The sequence below is a fragment of the Balaenoptera borealis genome (genome assembly GCF_965194805.1).
Source record: "Balaenoptera borealis genome assembly, chromosome: 3".
Classification (NCBI taxonomy): domain Eukaryota; kingdom Metazoa; phylum Chordata; class Mammalia; order Artiodactyla; family Balaenopteridae; genus Balaenoptera; species Balaenoptera borealis.
This window is the reverse complement of record NC_138866.1, coordinates 85346179-85365149: the sequence shown is the minus strand read 5'-3', so window position 1 is coordinate 85365149 and position 18971 is coordinate 85346179. Positions and strand designations below refer to the sequence as shown.

At 40.6% G+C, this 18971-nt stretch overlaps 1 protein-coding gene across 3 annotated transcripts in view; it reads right to left on the bottom strand.

Moving 5' to 3' along the window:
* SNAP23 (synaptosome associated protein 23) overlaps window positions 1-16140 on the bottom strand; it is a 36014-nt gene extending 19874 nt beyond the window's left edge. The window contains exons 1-2 of one of the 3 annotated variants that reach the window (XM_082388857.1): window positions 15993-16115; window positions 14506-14542 (exon numbers count right to left, since the gene is read on the bottom strand). The gene's annotated coding sequence lies outside the window, so the exon portion shown is untranslated. Of the gene's footprint in view, window positions 1-14505; window positions 14543-15992 lie in introns of all 3 variants that reach the window. The other 2 variants (XM_082388856.1, XM_082388858.1) reach the window with 2 other exon arrangements.
* Between the last annotated feature and the right edge of the window lie 2831 nt (window positions 16141-18971).

Genomic DNA, 18971 nt, shown 5'->3' with positions numbered 1-18971 from the left:
AAGATGATCCAGGGCTTCCCTGGTGGCACAGTGGTTGAGAATCTGCCTGCCAATGCAGGGGACACGGGTTCGAGCCCTGGTCTGGGAAGATCCCACATGCCGCGGAGCAACTGGGCCCGTGAGCCACAACTACTGAGCTTGCGCGTCTGGAGCCTGTGCTCCGCAACAAGAGAGGCCGCTACAGTGAGAGGCCAGCGCACGGTAATGAAGAGTGGCCCACGCTTGCTGCAACTAGAGAAAGCCCTAGCACAGAAACGAAGACCCAACACAGCCATAAATAAATATATAAACAAGTAAATAATTAAAAAAAAAAAAAGATGATCCATACAACGTGCTTAGCACAGTGCCTGAAGCATAGCTGGTATTCAAGTGTTAGCCATTATTTCAATATCATTAGGGAAGCAGAAATAGTAGGCAAAACAAAAGTAAAGTAACAGTGTTAAATATGAGTGATATCAATGTAAATGCAACCGAAAATAATTGCTACTAAATATTAACTGTTCCATCTGAAGACTAAATTTGAATATTAAAGTTGATGATACTGTATAGGCTATACTATTTTCATGCCAGTCATGAGGCCTGTGGTTCTCCCACATAATCAATCAGCTCATGGAAGTGATGCTGGTCCATGAAGGTTACCTCTCACTACTGGTTAATTAAACTTCACTGCTTGTTATCAAAAAAAAAAAAAAAAAAAAAATCCATCAGGATGGAGAACTAAACCAAGTTTCCGGTTGATAGCTACTAATCTAGACAAATATATATAACTTTGCATGTCTAAAAAATTAAAGACTTAAAAAAATTAAATGATTCTTTTTTTCTGGCTAAAGCCGGCAAACACAAACCACAAAAGGGCTTAGGTTATTATGAAGGTTAGTATATTATACAGTGAACAAAGGAGACTTAAAAAAAAATTAAGTATGTGCTATAATTACCGGAGGGTTAAAATATGGGTAGAAAAAAGTCTGGAAGGGAATCATCAAAATATAACCAATGGCTGTTGTGATATAGTAGAATTAAAAGTGATTTTTCTTCTTTTTCCAAATAGTTTGTAATGTACTACTTTTAAATTTCATACATTTATTTTTATTGTAAAATATGATAGTTTACGACAACCAAGAAAAGAGATTTATAAGATTGGAGAAAACAAGGACAAGGAATAAATTCTAGACCCTGATTCATAAGCATAATATCAATTCTTAGCCTTTCCTGAGACAGATCTTCCAGTTGGCACATATTCGCAGTAAGTGTAAATCTGTGGAAACATTTCTGTCCACTAATTGATGATCACCCACCCCAACCATAAAAGTATAGAAATAATACAGTGGAAAAATTTGTCCTAAACTGCTAAAAGTTGTTTAGAGAAAAGGCCCTTGCTACGGTTTGGCTGGGAAACATACTTCACATGATGTGGCAGGAGTGGGCTCTAATGGAGTCTGAATAAGTTCTTAGTACTTTCATGGCAAAATACTAAGAAATGGATAAAAGAGGATCCCATAAAGAAGCAGAGAATGTAGCTGTAATTGAGAATTAACAACAGCTCCATCCTGGAGTACAGTCAATCTTCTGTCATAGCCCCTCACCTCCAGTGTATTCTTGTTCTCTAACTTTTCTAATGACATTCAGCTCCGTCAGGGATTCAAAGAAAATGTATGAAATGAGAAGCCATTTAAATGAAAGTCTGGGACTTCCCAGTTGGCGCAGCAGTTAAGACTCCGCGCTCCCAATGCAGGGGGCCCGGGTTCGATCCCTGGTCAGGGAACTAGATCCCACATGCATGCCACAACTAAGAGTTCGCATGCCACAACTAAGGAGCCTGCTGGCCGCATCTAAGACCTGGTGCAACCTAAAATAAATACATAAATTAATAAATAAATGAAAGTCTGTAGGATTTGCTTTAAAATAATTAGAAGTTGGGACTTCCATGGTGGTCCAGTGGTTAAGATTCCACACTCCCACTGCAGGGGGAGCAGGTCCGATCCCTGGTCGGGGAGCTAAGATCCCATATGCTATGTGGTGAAAAAACAAACAAACAAACAACAAATGTGGGGAAATGGGTGGGAGTATAGAGGATGCAAAGAATGGCCATGATTGCTGAAGCTGGGTGAATAATACACGGAGGGTCATTATGCTACTTTCTCAACTTTTTATTATGAAAAAATTTAAAAATATACAAAAAATATTTTAAATGGCAGCTAACTTTTTAATAATCTTTACTCACCATTTTGAAAGTCTAGATAGTGGGAAGGGGATTGAGAGGACTCTAACTACAATAGTTGATATTTATAAAGCATTATACATGCAAGACACTCTTCAAAGAAATATTAAAAAAATATAAATACACACACACATTCATTAATCCTTACAACACTGTCTTAGTCCATTAAGGCTTCAATAATAAAATACCACAGACTGGGTATTTTAAAAGTTCTTGTAAGGGTCCTCTTTATGATTTAAAGCACCCTCACATTGTGGGAGGGGCTAGGAGCTCTCTGGTGTCTCTTTTATAAGAGACTAATCCCATTAATGAGGGTTTCACCCTCATGGTTTAAGCACCACCCAAAGACTCTACCTACTAACACCATCACATCCAGCATTACGATGTTAACATATGAATTTTGGAGGGGAGGACATACAAACATTCAACCCTAGCAAACACTGTTTAATCCCACATTTTACAGATGTACAAACTAAGGAACAGTGAGGTTAAGCAACTTTTGCAAGTAGAGCCAGGATGAAACCCAGGAAGATTGCTCTAGAGCATGTGTTTTCAATTACTATTATGCATATTAGATGGAGAGCAGAGAACCACATTATCAAGTCATTCAAATCTGTAGCAGTTTTGCCCAAAGAAAAGTACAGTTGACCCTTGAACAATGCAGGGGTTACGTTAGTACTGTAGTAGGTATTTATTGGAAAAAAAAAAATCTGCGTTTAAGTGTATCCACCCAGTTTAAACCCACCTTGTTCAAGGGTCAACCTGTATACACATGAAGTCCCTGTGAGACAGGAAGGGGGCTGGGCACAACCTTTAAAAGAATGGCATTGCCACTGAGGACACAACATAAACTGGTTACATAAACTGGTTAGGTCCAAGATGGCGGAAGAGTCGACTTCCACTAGACCTTGGGCCTCAGTATACGCTCATCATAATACATCAGCAAGCTAAATGACACATCCACAGGCGCCATGACAGTTCCGAGGCCGACCATAAAAGGCCAAAAAGTGGGTGGTGGCCCAATTCCTGGAAATCCCTGCCCCTTCCTCAAAATAGCTGGAATAATCTTCCCACTCATTAGCCTATGAAATTACCCACCCCTATAAAAATTGACAACCCCGTACCTTGGGGCCCTCGCCTTCTGAGATGGCCCACACTCTGTCTATGGAGTGTGTATCTCTCCCTGAATAAACCTTCTTTCACTTTACTATGGCGCTCTTGAATTCTTTCCTACGCCAAGCCAAGAACCCACACTCCGGCCCTCCCAGCGACTCACCTGAGAGCTGGGACATGACCATCCTCTCGAGTCCCACTTTCTTTCCTGCAACACCTGCCTTCTGTTTTTCAAGTTGCAAGTCTAACTCCATGCTTAAAGCACATTTTAGAGCAGTGATTCCCAGCCTTGGCTACACGTTATAATCACCTGATGAGCCTTTATAAATCTGGAGGCCAAGGCTGCAGCCCACACTAATTAAATAAGAATCTCTGCGGGTGGGAGCCAGGCATCAGTCAGTTTTAAAACTCTCCAGGTGATTTCAATGTGTGGCCAAGGTTGAAAACCACTGTTTCAGATAAAAGTTTTTGTTTTTTTAATATACAAACAAGTACTAATGGATGATATTCTCCCTGTTAACAATTCTCGTACCTAATGGAGGAAAAACATAGATAGAGGCTAACGACACAGGACAAGAACAACTTAGGCTTCAAAAAGTTAAACACAGAACTACCATGGGATCTAGCAATTTCATTCCTACATATATTAGAAATGAAAACGTATGTCCACACAAAAACTTGTACACCAATGTTAAAGCAGCATTATTCGTAAGAGTCAAAAAGAAGGAAAAAACTGAGAGGGGGATGAAGATGGCAGAGTAGCATGACGTGGAGCTCAACCTCCCCAACAAACACATCAAAAACCCATCTACAAGTGGAACAATTCTCAGGGAAAACTGCTGGAAACTGACAGAAGAACTCCTATACAACCAAAGCTACAAGAGAGATCTCCATGTAACGGAGTAGGATAGAAAAAAGGCATCAGGTCAGGATCTGCAACCTTGGGAGGGATCTGGAAGGAAGAGAAGGCCTGCACGGGCAGACTCTCACCCTGGGGAACAAGCAGGTCAAGCAACAATCTGGACATCCCAGTCCTGGGGTCCTGCGCAAAGGAGAAAAGCCCTGTTGGCTGATGGGAGAACCACTATGACAGAATGAAGGGCTGCAGAAGAATAGACTCTACTTGAGAGGAGTGCACATGTGCTGGCCTGCCAACAATCAGGGAGAAGAGAGCCTTGCACTGGTAGCTGCATCCTTGCAGATCCTGAGTTCAAAGGTGGTAATAAAAATGCTAATTGAATTAAGAAAGATTATCAATAGAAATGCAGGTCACTGGTACAAAGATCTAGAAACTATAAAAATGAACCAGTCAAAAACAGATAATTCGGGCTTCCCTGGTGGCGCAGTGGTTGAGAATCTGCCTGCCAATGCAGGGGACACGGGTTCGAGCCCTGGTCTGGGAAGATCTCACATGCCGCGGAGCAACTGGGCCCGTGAGCCACAACTACTGAGCCTGAGCGTCTGGAGCCTCTGCTCCGCAACAGGAGAGGCCGCGATAGTGACAGGCCCGCGCACCGCGATGAAGAGTGGCCCCCACTCGCCGCAACTGGAGAAAGCCCTCACACAGAAATGAAGACCCAACACAGCCAAAAATAAACATAATAAATAAATAATAAATAAAAATCAAAAAAAAAAAAACCAGATAATTCAATTGCTGAGATAAAAAGCAATCTGGAAGCAATGAATAGCTGACTAAATGACACAAAAGTAAGTGATCTGTAAGATAGAATAATGGAAATAACCCAGTCAGAACAAACAGAACATACAACTCAATAACAACAACAAAAAACAACCCAATTGGGGCTTCCCTGGTGGCACAGTGGTTGAGAATCTGCCTGCCAATGCAGGGGACACGGGTTCGAGCCCTGGTCTGGGAAGATCCCACATGTCATGGAGCAACTAGACCCGTGAGCCACAACTACTGAGCCTGTGTGTCTGGAGCCTGTGCTCCGCAACGAGAAGCCGTGACAGTGAGAGGCCCACGCACCGCGATGAAGAGTGGCCCCCACTCGCCTCAACTAGAGAAAGCCCTCACACAGAAACAAAGACCGAACACAGCCAAAAAATAAAAAATAAAAAAATAAAAATTAAAATAAAACAAAAAAACCCCACCCAATTAGAAAATGGGCAGGGACTTCCCTGGTGGCACAGTGGTTAAGACTCCGCACTCCCTCTGCGTGCCACAACTACTGAAGCCCACGCACCTAGAGTCCACGCTCCGCAACAAGAGAAGCCACCACAATGAGAAGCCCGTGCACCACAACAAAGAATAGTCCCCACCCACCGCAACTAGAGAAAGCCGATGCACAGCAACGAAGACCCAATGCAGCCAAAAATAAATAAATAAAATAAATTAATTAAAATAATAATAATAAAAAAAAAGACTCCACGCTCCCAATGCAGGGGGCCCAGGGTTTGATCCCTGGTCAGGGAACTAGATCCCACATACATGCCGCAACTAACAGTGCGCATGCCGCAACTAAGGAGCCCGCCTGCTGCAACTAAGACCCAGTGCAACCAAATAAATTAAAAAAAAAAAAAAAAAAGGGCAGAAAGGACTTCCCTGGTGGCCCAGGGGTTAAGAATCCGCCTTCCAATGCAGGGGATGTGGGTTCGATCCCTGGTTGGGGAACTAAGATCTCACATGCTGCGGGGCAACTAAGCCCATGCACTCTAGAGCCTGTGTGCCACAACCAGACAGCCCACACGTCACAACTACTGAGCCTGTGCACCACAACTAGAAAGAAGCCCACATGCCTCAACGAAAGATCCCACACAGTGCAAGGAAGATTCTATGTGCTGCAACTAATACCTGATGCAGCCAAACAAATAAATATTGAAAAAAAAAAAGGGCAGAATATCTAAATAGACATTTCCCCAAAGAAGACATACATATGGCCAACAGGCACATGAAAAGATGCTCAACATCACTGACTATTAGAGAAATGCAAATTGAAACTACAATGAGGTATCACTTCACACTGGTCAGAGTGGCCATCATCAAAAAGTCTATAAATAATAAATGCTAGAGAGGGTGTGGGGAAAAGGGAACCCTCCTACACTGTTGGTGGGAATGTAAATTGGTGCAGCCATCGTGGAAAACAGTATGGAGCTTCCTTAAAAAACTAAAAATAGAGCTACCATATGATCCAGCAACCCCACTCCTGAGTATGTATCTGGAAAAAAATGAAAACTCTAATTCAAAAAGATACATGCACCCCAATGTTCATTGCAGCACTATTTACGATAGGCAAGACATGGAAGCAACCTAAATGTCCATTGACAGAGGAATGGATAAAGAAAATGTGGTATATATATATATACACAATAGAATATTACTCAGCTATAAAAAAAATGAAATATTGCCATCTGTAGCAACATGGATAAACCTAGAGAATATTATGCTTAGTGAAATCAGTCAGACAAAGACAAATACTATATGATATCACTTATATGTAGAATCTAAAAAATAATACAAATGAATCTATATACAAAATAGAGACAGACTCACAGACATAGAAAACAAACGTATGCTTACCTAAGGGGAGGTGGGAAGGAACAAATTAGGAGTATGGGATTAACAGATACAAACTACTATACATAAAATAGATAAGCAATGAGGATTTACTGTATAGCACAGGGAATTATACTCAATATCTTGTAATAACCTATAATGGAATATAATCTAAAAAAAAATAAATAACTGAACCACTATGCTTGTACACTCAAAACAAACACAGTATAGTAAATCAACTATACTTCAATTTAAAAAGAAGTAGGGAAAAACTCAAATGTCCAGGACTTCCCTGGTGGCACAGTGGATAAGAATCCGCCTGCCAATGCAGGGGACATGGGTTCGATCCCTGGTCCGGGAAGATCCCACATGCTGTGGAGCAACTAAGCCCATGTGCCACAACTACTGAGCCTGCGCTCTAGAGCCCGTGAGCCACAACTACTGAGCCTGTGTGCCACGTGCCACAACTACTGAGCCCACGTGCCACAACTACTGAACCCGCATGCCACAACTACTGAAGCCCACATGCCTAGAGCCTGTGCTCCACATCAAGAGAAGCCACCGCAAGGAGAAGCCTGCGCACCCCAACAAACAGTAGCCCCTACTTGCCACAACTAGAGGAAGCCCGCGCACAGCAACAAAGACCCAACGCAGCCAAAAATTTTAAAAAAACCAAAAAAACAAAAAACAAAAAACTTGGGACTTCCCTGGTGGTGGAGAGGTTAGGAATCTGCCTGCCAATGCAGGGGACACGGGTTTAATCCCTGGTCTGAGAAGATCCCACATGCCGCGGAGCAACTAAGCTCGTGCGCCACAACTACTGAGTCTGCGCTCTAGAGCCCACGAGCCACAACTACTGAGCCCAGGTGCCACAACTACTGAAGCCTGCACGTCTAGAGCCCGTGCTCCGCAACAAGAGAAGCCACCACAAGGAGAAGCCTGCACACCGCAACGAAGAGTAGCCCCCGCTCGCCGCAACTAGAGAAAGCCCATGCACAGCAATGAAGACCCAATGCAGCCAAAAATAAATAAATAAATAAATTTATTAAAAAACAAACAAAAAACTCAAACGTCCATACAATGGAGTATCATTCAGCCACAGAAAGGAAGTTTACATGCTACAACATGTATGAGCCTTGGAAGCATTATTCTTAGTGAACAAAGCCAGATACAAAAGGCCGCATATTGTATGATGCTATTTATATGAAATGTCCAGGAGAGATAAATCCATAAAGGCAGAAAGTAGATCAGTGGTTGCCACGGTTAGGGGGACGTAGGACTGACTACCAATAGATATGGGGTTGTTTTGGGGTGATGGAAATGTTCTGGAATTAGTGGTGATGGCTGCACAGCCTTATGAATATGATAAAAGCCACTAAATGGCATACTTTAAAATGGGGAATTTTAAGTTATGTTAATAGTATCTCAATAATATCTCTCAGTTTTTCAATAAAAACAAAAAAAAAGACTTAAGGTTGGAGAAAGAATAGTCAAGTAAAAGAAAAGAAAGTATGAGTAAGAATTAAAAGGAAGATAGGAAGGAAAACATTAATTTTGTAGCTTTTCTTATGCTAAACAAACTATTTTCTGCCACAGTGTAAAATCTAAGTTAGAGATTTAGTTAAAATAAATGATAGTAGTTATAGAGTAGGCACCACTGAAATAAAAAACATATTTTACATTAAATGAATCACATTTCTTCTCCAGGAAGAAAAATGGTGGTGGAAAATAGGGTAGAACAACCACATTAAGAAATACACCCGATGCCCTTCTTCAATAACTTCTTCATTCCAACTTCTTGGAATTCTGTAAACATGCCTTTCTGCATTTTTAAAAGGGAAAAAATTCCAAGTTTTCTTTCTTGTAATGAGAGAAAATTATTTTTTTTAAACTGGTACTCCTGGCTATTATTAATAAGTGTGCAAGAGAAAGTGAAACCTAAATAAGGCAACAAATTCATTATTTATATGTTAGTATATCTGAAAACACTGACTTTTTGGAAAAGACTTAAAATGGTCATTATACAAGGTTAAACACTATAATTCTCATCAATAAATCTTAAGGCTACGTAAAAAACTATGTACAGTTTAAAAACTAAAGGTCAAAAATGTAAAGGTCCACCCTATCTTAAATTACATGGAATAAAAATGTTTAAAAAATTTTACAGGTGATTTTTTAAAAAATAAATTTATTTATTTTTTTAACTTATTTTTTACTGTGTTGGGTCTTTGTTGCTGCACGCGGGCTTTCTCTAGTTGCGGCGAGCAGGGGCTACTCTTCGTTGCAGTGCGCGGGCTTCTCATTGCAGTGGCTTCTCTTGTTGCAGAGCACAGGCTCTAGGCACGCAGGCTTCAGTAGTTGTGGCTCATGGGCTTAGTTGCTCCGCGGTATGTGGGATCTTCCCCAACCAGGGCTCGAACCTGTGTCCCTTGCGTTGGCAGGCAGATTCTTACCCACTGCACCACCAGGGAAGCCCTTTACAGGTGATTTTTATTTGCCTTATACAATAATGTATTTTCTAAATTTTCTGTAAAAATCACTTTAACATTAGAAAAGTTACAGACATACACTGGTTTTGTAGACAGATTTCAGAACACTCTAGAACTTTGTTAACAGCAAAAGTCTATGCTATAACTACAAACCTTTGATTGATAATAAAAAACTCTAAAAGATAAAAAATGTTGCAAGCTCCAATGACAAAAGAAAAATTGATATAATAGTATTCTTCAAGCCCAGGTTATCTATGGGCATTTCAATTCTTACTCCTATACAATTAAAGTTTACTTGACCACTATTTAAGAAAATAAAATGCTGATTTAAAAAAAATCAAAACTCTCAAAAGATAATGCAATACATACAAGAAAAATTTAAATATCCCTATTCTTTGGCCTTTCCCACTTTTATCAATTTAGAAGAAAATCACAGATATAGGCAAAACTACATTAGTCCCAGTATTATTTATAGTGTTAAAAACACTGAAGTGGTCTAAATAACCAGTGATAGAGATTTGACTGAAAAATTATGGTATAACTACATGATGGAATGTTATTCAGCCATTAAAATTTATTTTTGAAGATGTGATATTCTTCCATATTTAATTTTGATCAAATACATATACATGGTTTGAGACGTCGAACAGTTCTACACCAATAAATAGCAGTTCCCCTGACCTTCCTCTTCCCCCAAACCAACTCCTGCTCCCAGGACCCCAGAGGCAAAATTTTCAACAGTATTAGTTATTTTAGTGTTTAACTCCCAACTTCTAAATCATGCTTATAGTGTTGTTTCTTGATATTTGCCAATTTTGGGTATCATCCACTGACTTTCTACAATGAAGATCTTTAGCTCTTACACCTTCCCATCCCCTCCTAGTTTTGATGTTCATCCTCACATTATAGACTGGTTGGCTTATTAAATTCTTGGCTGGAAATCAGAAGTTCTAAAGCAGTGAAGAAGTATATTCACCTTTGTCTATCCCACTCAAATGCAGATGACCATAAAATCCTTCCAAGAATACTTCTATTAATCCCAAGGAACCCAGGGTTCCATGGAACACCATTTGGAAAACACCAGCCTACAGAAATTTCTGCTTAATTAACCAATTATGTGTGAACAAAGTTTCCGTTTAATTCTCATCTCAGAGAATTATCTCTAAAGAGAAATAAACCTCAGAGATCATCTAGTCCAACTTTTTTATGCTAATAGAATAAAATGCAACTCTGAGGCTTCCTTTACACAGTCGTTACTGGAAAAGTGGCGGGGGGGGGGTATACTTCTTGGAACAGACTTGATGGTAGCTGAGAAAGAGAAAGCAGAGGAGTGTGGTCATACGAGGGCAAGCGAGACCGAGGTCCAGCTGAAGAGGAAAACTATAGGCCAGGGATGTCAGAAGAGAATTGGTAAAAACTACCATGTAGCTATGGTGACCTCCCCAAGGGAGCTGAACACTTCCTTTTGCTGACAGAGAGCAAGGAGGAGTCAGCAGCCCACCTAGTCTGAAGGTGTGGAAGAAAGGAACCCTGGTCCTAGAATTCATCTCTCTCAATACATTCCACAAACATTTTTCAAGCATCTACTATCAAGTAAGGGAACATATTTTGATGCCAAGAAAATTACCTTTGTTTCTTTTGCAATGTTTATTTTATGCTACCTGCCTCCAAATATATACAGCTTTCCTTTTCACTTAAGTTTTCTAATTGTTTTATGCACATAAATTCTGCCTCTCTACAAGACTATCCTCTTCCTAGCCTGAGGCTAAGACCATCTGAAATACTGTCAAGGCCTAGTTGGGTTGAATATGATTTCAGTTATAATTCTCCTGTGACTAAACCTTCTACATCCAGATAAGGTGAGATAATTTAATAAATTGTGTTGAATGAGCATAATGTAGTGGTTCATAACACAGACTCTGAGGTCAGATCGACCCTGAGTTCATCCTAGCCCTGGTACAATTTACTTAACATATTCAAGTCTCAGTTTCCTCATTCGTTAGGATTACAGTTCTTCCTCTCAGGGCTGTTTCAGAAATAAAATTAGTTAAGGTATATAAAGTGCTTAGCACAGAGCAAAGCCTCATGAAATGACAATTACTAATGAACTGCGCATTTTCGCTCATGTTATTTGTTAACGTTCTCCGTGGCATCTGACTCCTGGTATCAAAATGTTTGAGAAGCTAATCAGAAAGTTTCCAGGTAAACTTAGAAGCAGAGCCAAAATACTTGGATGGTTGGGGTGAATATTTTATTCAGGCTATTGGAAGCCTTGCCAATCATCCCTACCTCACACGTGGTATCTCATGTTGTGAGTTATTAGGTGCCATTCCAGGCACCTAATAAAGTACTAGTATATGCACAATGCACCTAAGCAGCTCTTTTTTTAAGACTCTTAAACGTGAGTAATGGAGAATAAATGGAAAGAACAGAAAAAAGGATTACAGAGAACGAAGTAGAAATTCAGATATGAACCATGACTTACTGCATAAAAGAATTTAGTTTCTCTTTAGAAATATATTTCATTCATAGATTCCATTTTTAATATGGAACATTAAGTGTTCACACACAAAGAAGGAAGGAAGGAAGAAAAAATGTTCACACTTATACTCACAAAGTACAGATACATGGTATTCCAAAACACTCTAAACATTCTAGGTTAGGCCAAAAAGAATACACGCTCTGATTAGGAAATTTAATTCTTCCTGAAAGCATTTAGATGAGATGAGAGTCTTATTTATGTTAGGGTTCATTTCTTCCTTCTAATTCCCCCTATAGGAACAACTTTAGCAATTCTTATACCAAGGCCCCAAAGCTATGCAAATGTAAGAAGTACACCTCTGAATCATACCTATTAAATACATTGGTTTCAAAGACTGCTGAAGCACGTGAATCAAGACAGAAATCATACTACTGAGGGAGAAGGTACCACTAAAGACCACTAACCAAAAAGATCAAAATTACACTTCAGTTTTACAGAAGCACCTATTATAACTTAATTGCTTGATGTCCAACACCTAGTTTTCAAGTCCTGCTCAGTCTTGGAACTTCTGCAATTCTACTCTAAGTGACCAGGATATAATCCTGGGGAGGAAGATCTAGGTGTGATTATAATTAATTATATTGACCACGTCTAAAGGAAAGGCCGTGAGAACAGAAAAGGGATGATCTATATGAAAGATAAGAAGGAGGCTCAAGAATGCAGCAGTCATTCCCCAGGGAAGAGAGAGACGCAGTCTGGCAGACCTAAGTATGGTATCTGCCAGGGAAATACCAAGTGTGAGGTGGGGAGGACTGGCATGGCTTTACCTTGCCTGAGAGAAATATTCACCTAAACCACCCAAGTATTTTGGCCCTAATTCCAAGTTTACTTAGACGCTTTCTGGTAAGCTTCTCAAATATCCTGATATGAGGAGTCAGGTGCCACAGGCAGAAAACATAAGCATTCAGATCCCTGGAAAGGAATATCTCTCACAGCATATTGAATGGCATTCTTGTTTATACAAAAAGTAATACGGTGTAGTGGTTAAGTGGCCAGTATTTGGAGGCATAATGGTTTCAAATCATGACTATTGCTTACTTAACTTCTCTGTTCTTCAGTTTTCTCATTAAATGAGAATATAATGCTTACTTCAAGTGTTGTTATAAGGATTGAGTTAATTTATACAAAGCATTTAGAACCCTGCTAGAATGTAATGCTCACTAAAACTATTATAATTTTTCATAATAATTATTAAACACCTCTCAAGATTGTGATTTGGGAATCAAAGCACAATCAACTCTAAAAAAATTGTGATTTTAGACTATTAAAGAAGTGCCACAGGGAATTCCCTGGTGGTCCAGTGGTTAGGATTCAGTGCTTTCACTGCTGGGGCCTGGGTTCTATCCCTGGTCAGGGAACTAAGACCCCATGAGCTACACCGCACCGCCAAAAGGAAAAAAAAAGAAGTGCCACAACGTAGTCATGCAGGAATATAACGTGTGTATGTGTGTGCCTGTGTACAGAGGGGGCAGGATGGCTTTAAAAGGCAGGTAGGAGAGAGGTTATGAAGGGCTTATATCCTATGCCAAGAAGTTTGGATTTTATTTTAAAAGTATAAAGAGGCAGCCTAAAGGTAATCTCAATTGTCAAACCTTGTTAAAATAAATGTTAAGATTTTAAGATGAGGGAATTCCAGAAAAACATAGTGAACAGTGATTTAAATATTTTAGTAGCAATTCAACCTAAACTGAAATCAAAACCAAAATGTCAGTGACTTAAAGGACTGCAAATGGAATCCCATCTCCACCCCCCAATATTACAAAAAGAACAGTAGATGCTGTTTCCTGGCTCCACAATCCACTTCCTCCAATTGTTAGACGCACTGGATCCATCTGTTCCAAGCCTCTACCCGCCCAAGACAAAGAAAAAACCAGTCCTTGTCATCTACTTCTCTGTCAATCTACAGACCTGGAAACAGAATATGGCACTGGAATAAAAAGTTCAGCACTCTTAGATGCAAGCAACATCATATATTATAAATGTTAACATATACATAACGCAGAGTACAAACACAGTTAAAAAACAGATTTCCAGAATATTTAAGACAGAGGAACACACAGGAGGAAAACAAAGCACCTTAATTCAGAGGAAACAAAACAAAAGGCAGCTGATTTCACAAAAATGTCAAAGAGCACACATCCTCTTTTTCACTTCTGCTATTCTAATCTACTTTCATCTGGTGAAACCAGATAAGTAAGTTTATTAGAACTGTGTCACAGTAATGAAGGCCATCATCACAAGGCTCACAGAATTTTGGTTGGAGTCCACTGGCCTTAGAGTTTAGGTAGTCCAATCTTCACTTTCTCTTAAAAATGAGTAGATTAGGCCCAAAGCAGTATTTTCCAAAGTGCAGAGCAAGAACAAGAAATTATTTTAGTTGTTATACAAGCAATACTTATGCACTTAATACTTATGTATTTATTATAATATGTACTAGAAAAAGTTATAAAATATAGCAAATCCGTGATTTCACAGATTGTCACTTTGGAAGAGGGTAATATTTAAAGGAAAGTCTATTAAAATTTGATGTAAAATAGTAACACAGATGATCTTCTAAAATGCATAATTTATGATGGTGGTATGGTTCATGCCAAGTGAAGTACCACAGCTGTCCCATGAGCAACAGGACCTGTTTGTTTGCTCTCCTCTTGGTTCAAGGTTGTGTCCTGAATGATTAGAAGAGATGTGACCTTTAGTTCAGTGAGCTTGTTACTTAAGTTGATTTAGAGTAAAAGAAACAAACACTAAGATGCATACAGAAATTCTACTGTTCGTAGGAAAGAGTATAATATTGTTAAGAAAATAATGGCACAGTAAGTCATTCCTATTCTGGAACTAAGATAACAGCAGTTTTCTAGTGCATACTCACATACCACAAGCACCTAAAAAAAGAACCCTAGCAACACTGATAAATATTTAAGTTGTAGGTTGTTATATGATCATTTTATTTACTTTCACATGACCTGTCAAAGGAGCAGGGTAATGTAAGAAGAGGTTTTTCTAATATCAATATTTGTTAATATTTATATGAATGTGTTTCTTCTCATTACCTCTTGCCAAAGGAATGAATGACCAGTGATCACTGGATGCCTTTGGCATCAACTTTACTGGTGGCAGAAATATTAATATTTTAAAATTTTACTATGAAATATTTTAAGATTAGATGTTGAAGTATTCTTGCTAATGATGTCTCATGAATTTCAAGTGTGGTATTTTCCAGGCAAGACAAGAAAGTGGGAGAACCATTTCTATCTGGCCATAGCTGCAGTACTTCACCCGGACATCTGAAAACCAGTCTTAAGGGCACCAGGGCAGATGGAGTAATATCACTCTCAATTCTCGAAATATCTGCTACTAAGAAGCTACATTATTTTCACAAGGCAAAGGGAACACTGTCAGAAGCTGCCAGTGTCCATAACTCTCCTCTCCCAATAGCCCCCACCCCTCCCCGAAGTAGATGACAAGTAGCAAAAGGCAAAATACTACCCCTTTTTCATCTTCTTTTCCCAACTTTGACGACTTTCGGTTTCCTCTAACTCCCATCTGCCTTACCTAGCATTGTGGTGACTAACAATGAAAAAATGTCCCAGGTAAAATAGCACTTTCCAGGACTTTCCCCCCGCCCCCCTTACTCCGTGGAATTCGATCTTTTACCCACCCTTTCCTTCGTGTGTCTTCAGTAAAGCCGCGAGGTAAGAATGGACTTTCCTGGAGAGCATGGACTCTCCAATGCCATAAACCTCAGAAACCTTCTTCAAACAACTAGTTCAGAGTTACCTGATCACTGTGGCCACCATACAGTCTATTAATCCCGATCGCAGCAACACTGCGAGGGTGGGAGGTGAGGGAGTGGGAGTTTACCCCTGCTAGCTTTCAAGGAAGGGTCCAGAGAACCATCATCTCTCCACCCTTCCTCCTCTGGCCCCTAGATAGTCTCCAGGCACCTCGCGTCCTCGATCCGGGCCGGACCTGCCCAGTCGGGGCCAGAGCGCCCGCTCCTCCCCTTAAGCCCGACGCCACCAACTTTTCAACCGTCACTATATACTCTTTCTCTTTGGGATTATGATCCCAATCTTCACCCGGCCAGCTCCCTCAGCCCCACTCCTGGAGACTCACCAAGCAGTTCCGGCCACTCCTCTCCGGCCGCGGCAGCTCGGACACCCGCAGGCCGGACTCCAGGCTGCGCCCCAGCTGCACCTTTTTTGCGCCTGCGCTCGCCGGACCTGCGCGCCTGCGCACTTCCCCAGCGCGGCGGGCGTGGACACACCCCTGCAGCTGGAGCCAATCACTGTGCGGAGGCTTTAAATCTCCTTGCCACGCAGGCGGAGAGCCTGGGGACTCGCCGGTTAACCGGATAATTCGAGTCCCTCGCGAAGGTGGGAAGTGTTCATACAGCAAACATTTACTGAGGGCAAACAGTGTGCCAGGCACTGTGCGGGATGAATGCTGAGAAAAAGAAGGCGAATAGAATGCCTTCCCTGCCCTCTGTCTAGATTTGGGAGAAAGATATGTACACAAATTATGGTGGCCTGAATATAATGCTTGACATATAGAAAATCCGAGGCGCTGCTGGCGCACAATGAACTAAGCTTTTTATTCTTAGGGGTATCTGGAAGGGTTCCCGGAGGAAGTGACTTTTGAATCATGAAGGATAAGCAGGAGTTCCCCCGGAAGTCCGGGAGGGAGATAGAGATTTCCAGACTGTGGGCACTGGAGAGTCCAAGAAGAACATAGCGCCTTCTGGAAATTTCCTTGTAGTTCATCCTATTTAGAGGCTTAAAGTTCATCGTATATGTTCCGGTGAAGGGGGGAATGAGTCTTTAAAAGTTGGCAATGGCCAGATCTTGGAAGATCTTGCATTTTTGGACTAGTGAACCTGCACTTTACCATGATCACTGAAAATATTGAAGGGTTTTAAGCAGGTCCGGAAACGGTTCCAGGCACCTCTAAGAATAAAGCATAGTGCTGGAAATAAAAGAGTTTCAAAGGAGTTGTCTGTTCCTAAGGAGTCAAGGAAGATGAACCCTGAGAAATGTCTTTTCAATTTAGCAACATTGGTGATCTTAGTGAAAGCTATGTGGTGAAATAATGAGGTTGAAAGATAGATTGTACTAGTTTGAAGAGAGAGGAGATGCAGAAACGGGGACAAATTGTAGAATGCTTTTGGAGAGTTTGGTCTTGAAGGGAGGCTGGAAAGAGGATGACAAGGGGTCAAAGTTTTTTGTTTCTGTTTTTTTGTTGTTATTAGAATTAAGACAGGAGAAACTTAAGCATGATAGGGAAGATACAATTGAGAAAAAACTGTTTTAAAGAGAAGAGTTAGTCAGTAGGTAAAGATCTTGAGTGGGTAAGAGCAGAGGCAATCTAAAGCACTGTTGGAAGGAAAGGTCTTGGAAACAAGATAGAGAAGATATCTCCTCAATTTTTTTTTTCCTCAATTTTAATGAGAGGAAGTATTTGTAAGTTTGTATGTTTAGTAACAGGAACTTAAAGAATTTAACTTAACCATCTCATCTGATGGTCTCTGTTTTCTCTGTGAAGTAGGAGACAAGGTCACCTACTGATAAAGAGTTAGGAGTTTTAAGAAAAGTAGAGAAGATTTGGAATATTGTTGTAGAAAGTGATGGAGCAAGTTGACCAGAAAAAAGTAGTAGGACAGGTAAGTGGTGTTGAGGGCCTGTATAAGATTGGAAAAAATGAACTCACCAGTTTCTGCCCTCCTGCGTGGCTTTCTTAAGCAGTAATCACTTCTTGAGGGTAGAAGTGGAGAAAATGAGTTCATTTAGGGTTGGGATGGTGGCTGGTATAATGCTGTGGTTCTCAACCAAGGATATTTTTGCTCCCCAGAGGACACTTGGCAAAGTCTGGAGATTTTTTTTCTTTTCCTTTGGGAGATATTTTTGACTGTCAGGACAACAAGTGTGTATGTGTGGGAGGTGGGAGTCATAAGGGGGGTACTATAGGCATGTAGTGTCCAAGGATGCTGCTGCATATCCTGCAATGCACAGAACAGCACAAGTGTTATTTCCAAAATGTGAATAGTGCCAAGGTTGAAAAACGCTGATCTACGATTACCTTGATGCTCACCAACAGCTGACCTTGGTCTTCTACAAGCTTTCTCTTGGACTATGGCCCTGAGATTATAGGGTAAAGCAATTCTTACACTGCATGCCTTTAAAAGAGAGAATGGGCAGCATACCCCACACCTTGGTGTTTCAAAGACTTGTGATGTCACAAATACAGAATAGGAATAAGTTCCTCAATCCTCTAGAAGCAAATCTGGATTTTACACATAGATGGAGGGAGCTGCTTACTTTGATTTGAGGCATTGAAGGTCTTGTTAAACATAGATATTATAAGAAGTTTTCAATAATATAGGAAATTCACATCATTATCAACTTTAATGTAACTTGGTTTATCTGACTAGTTTTAGTCACTAAAAGAAGATCCTGAGGGAATGGTTATGGGCTAACTTTAATGATGAATATAAATACATTGGTACTAATAAGAATATAATCATTGGTGTTGATGGATTATCTGCTTTGTGACAGGCACCATTCATGGACAGGCACTTGACCTATGTTTTGTCATTCACTCCCAGCAACACCCTGAGAGATAAGATATCAGTATCCTAATTTTAACTCTGAGTGAAGTGAGGTTCAAGAAAACTTGTAATTTTCCCAATATCACAAATTACTAGTACCTAGGTCAAGATTTGACCTGAGGTCTGTCCTAAAGCTCTTGCACCTTCCATTAAGTTTCAATAAGTTTTACAAGGAAGGCGTGGTTGGAAATTTAGCCACAACAGTTGCCACTACCTAAAGGGAATGGTCGGGACTTAGGAAGAGAGTAGGAGCAAGAGGGAGGCCCAGAAAGAGCAAAAAGAATGAAAAAGAAACGAGGGAGGCTGGTCACAGCACCGTCCGGTGCAGCGGATGAACTCTTCCGGCCTTTGGTCTTCTTCCATTCTTTTGCAGTAAAGCCTCTTTCCTCTGTGTCCGTTGTTCACTCTCGTGTGTTCAAATAAAGCTAGGTTATTGAGAAAGGCTGAGCGCGGAGGGAAAAAAAAAAGGAGCGCGACGGCGGCGCTGTGCG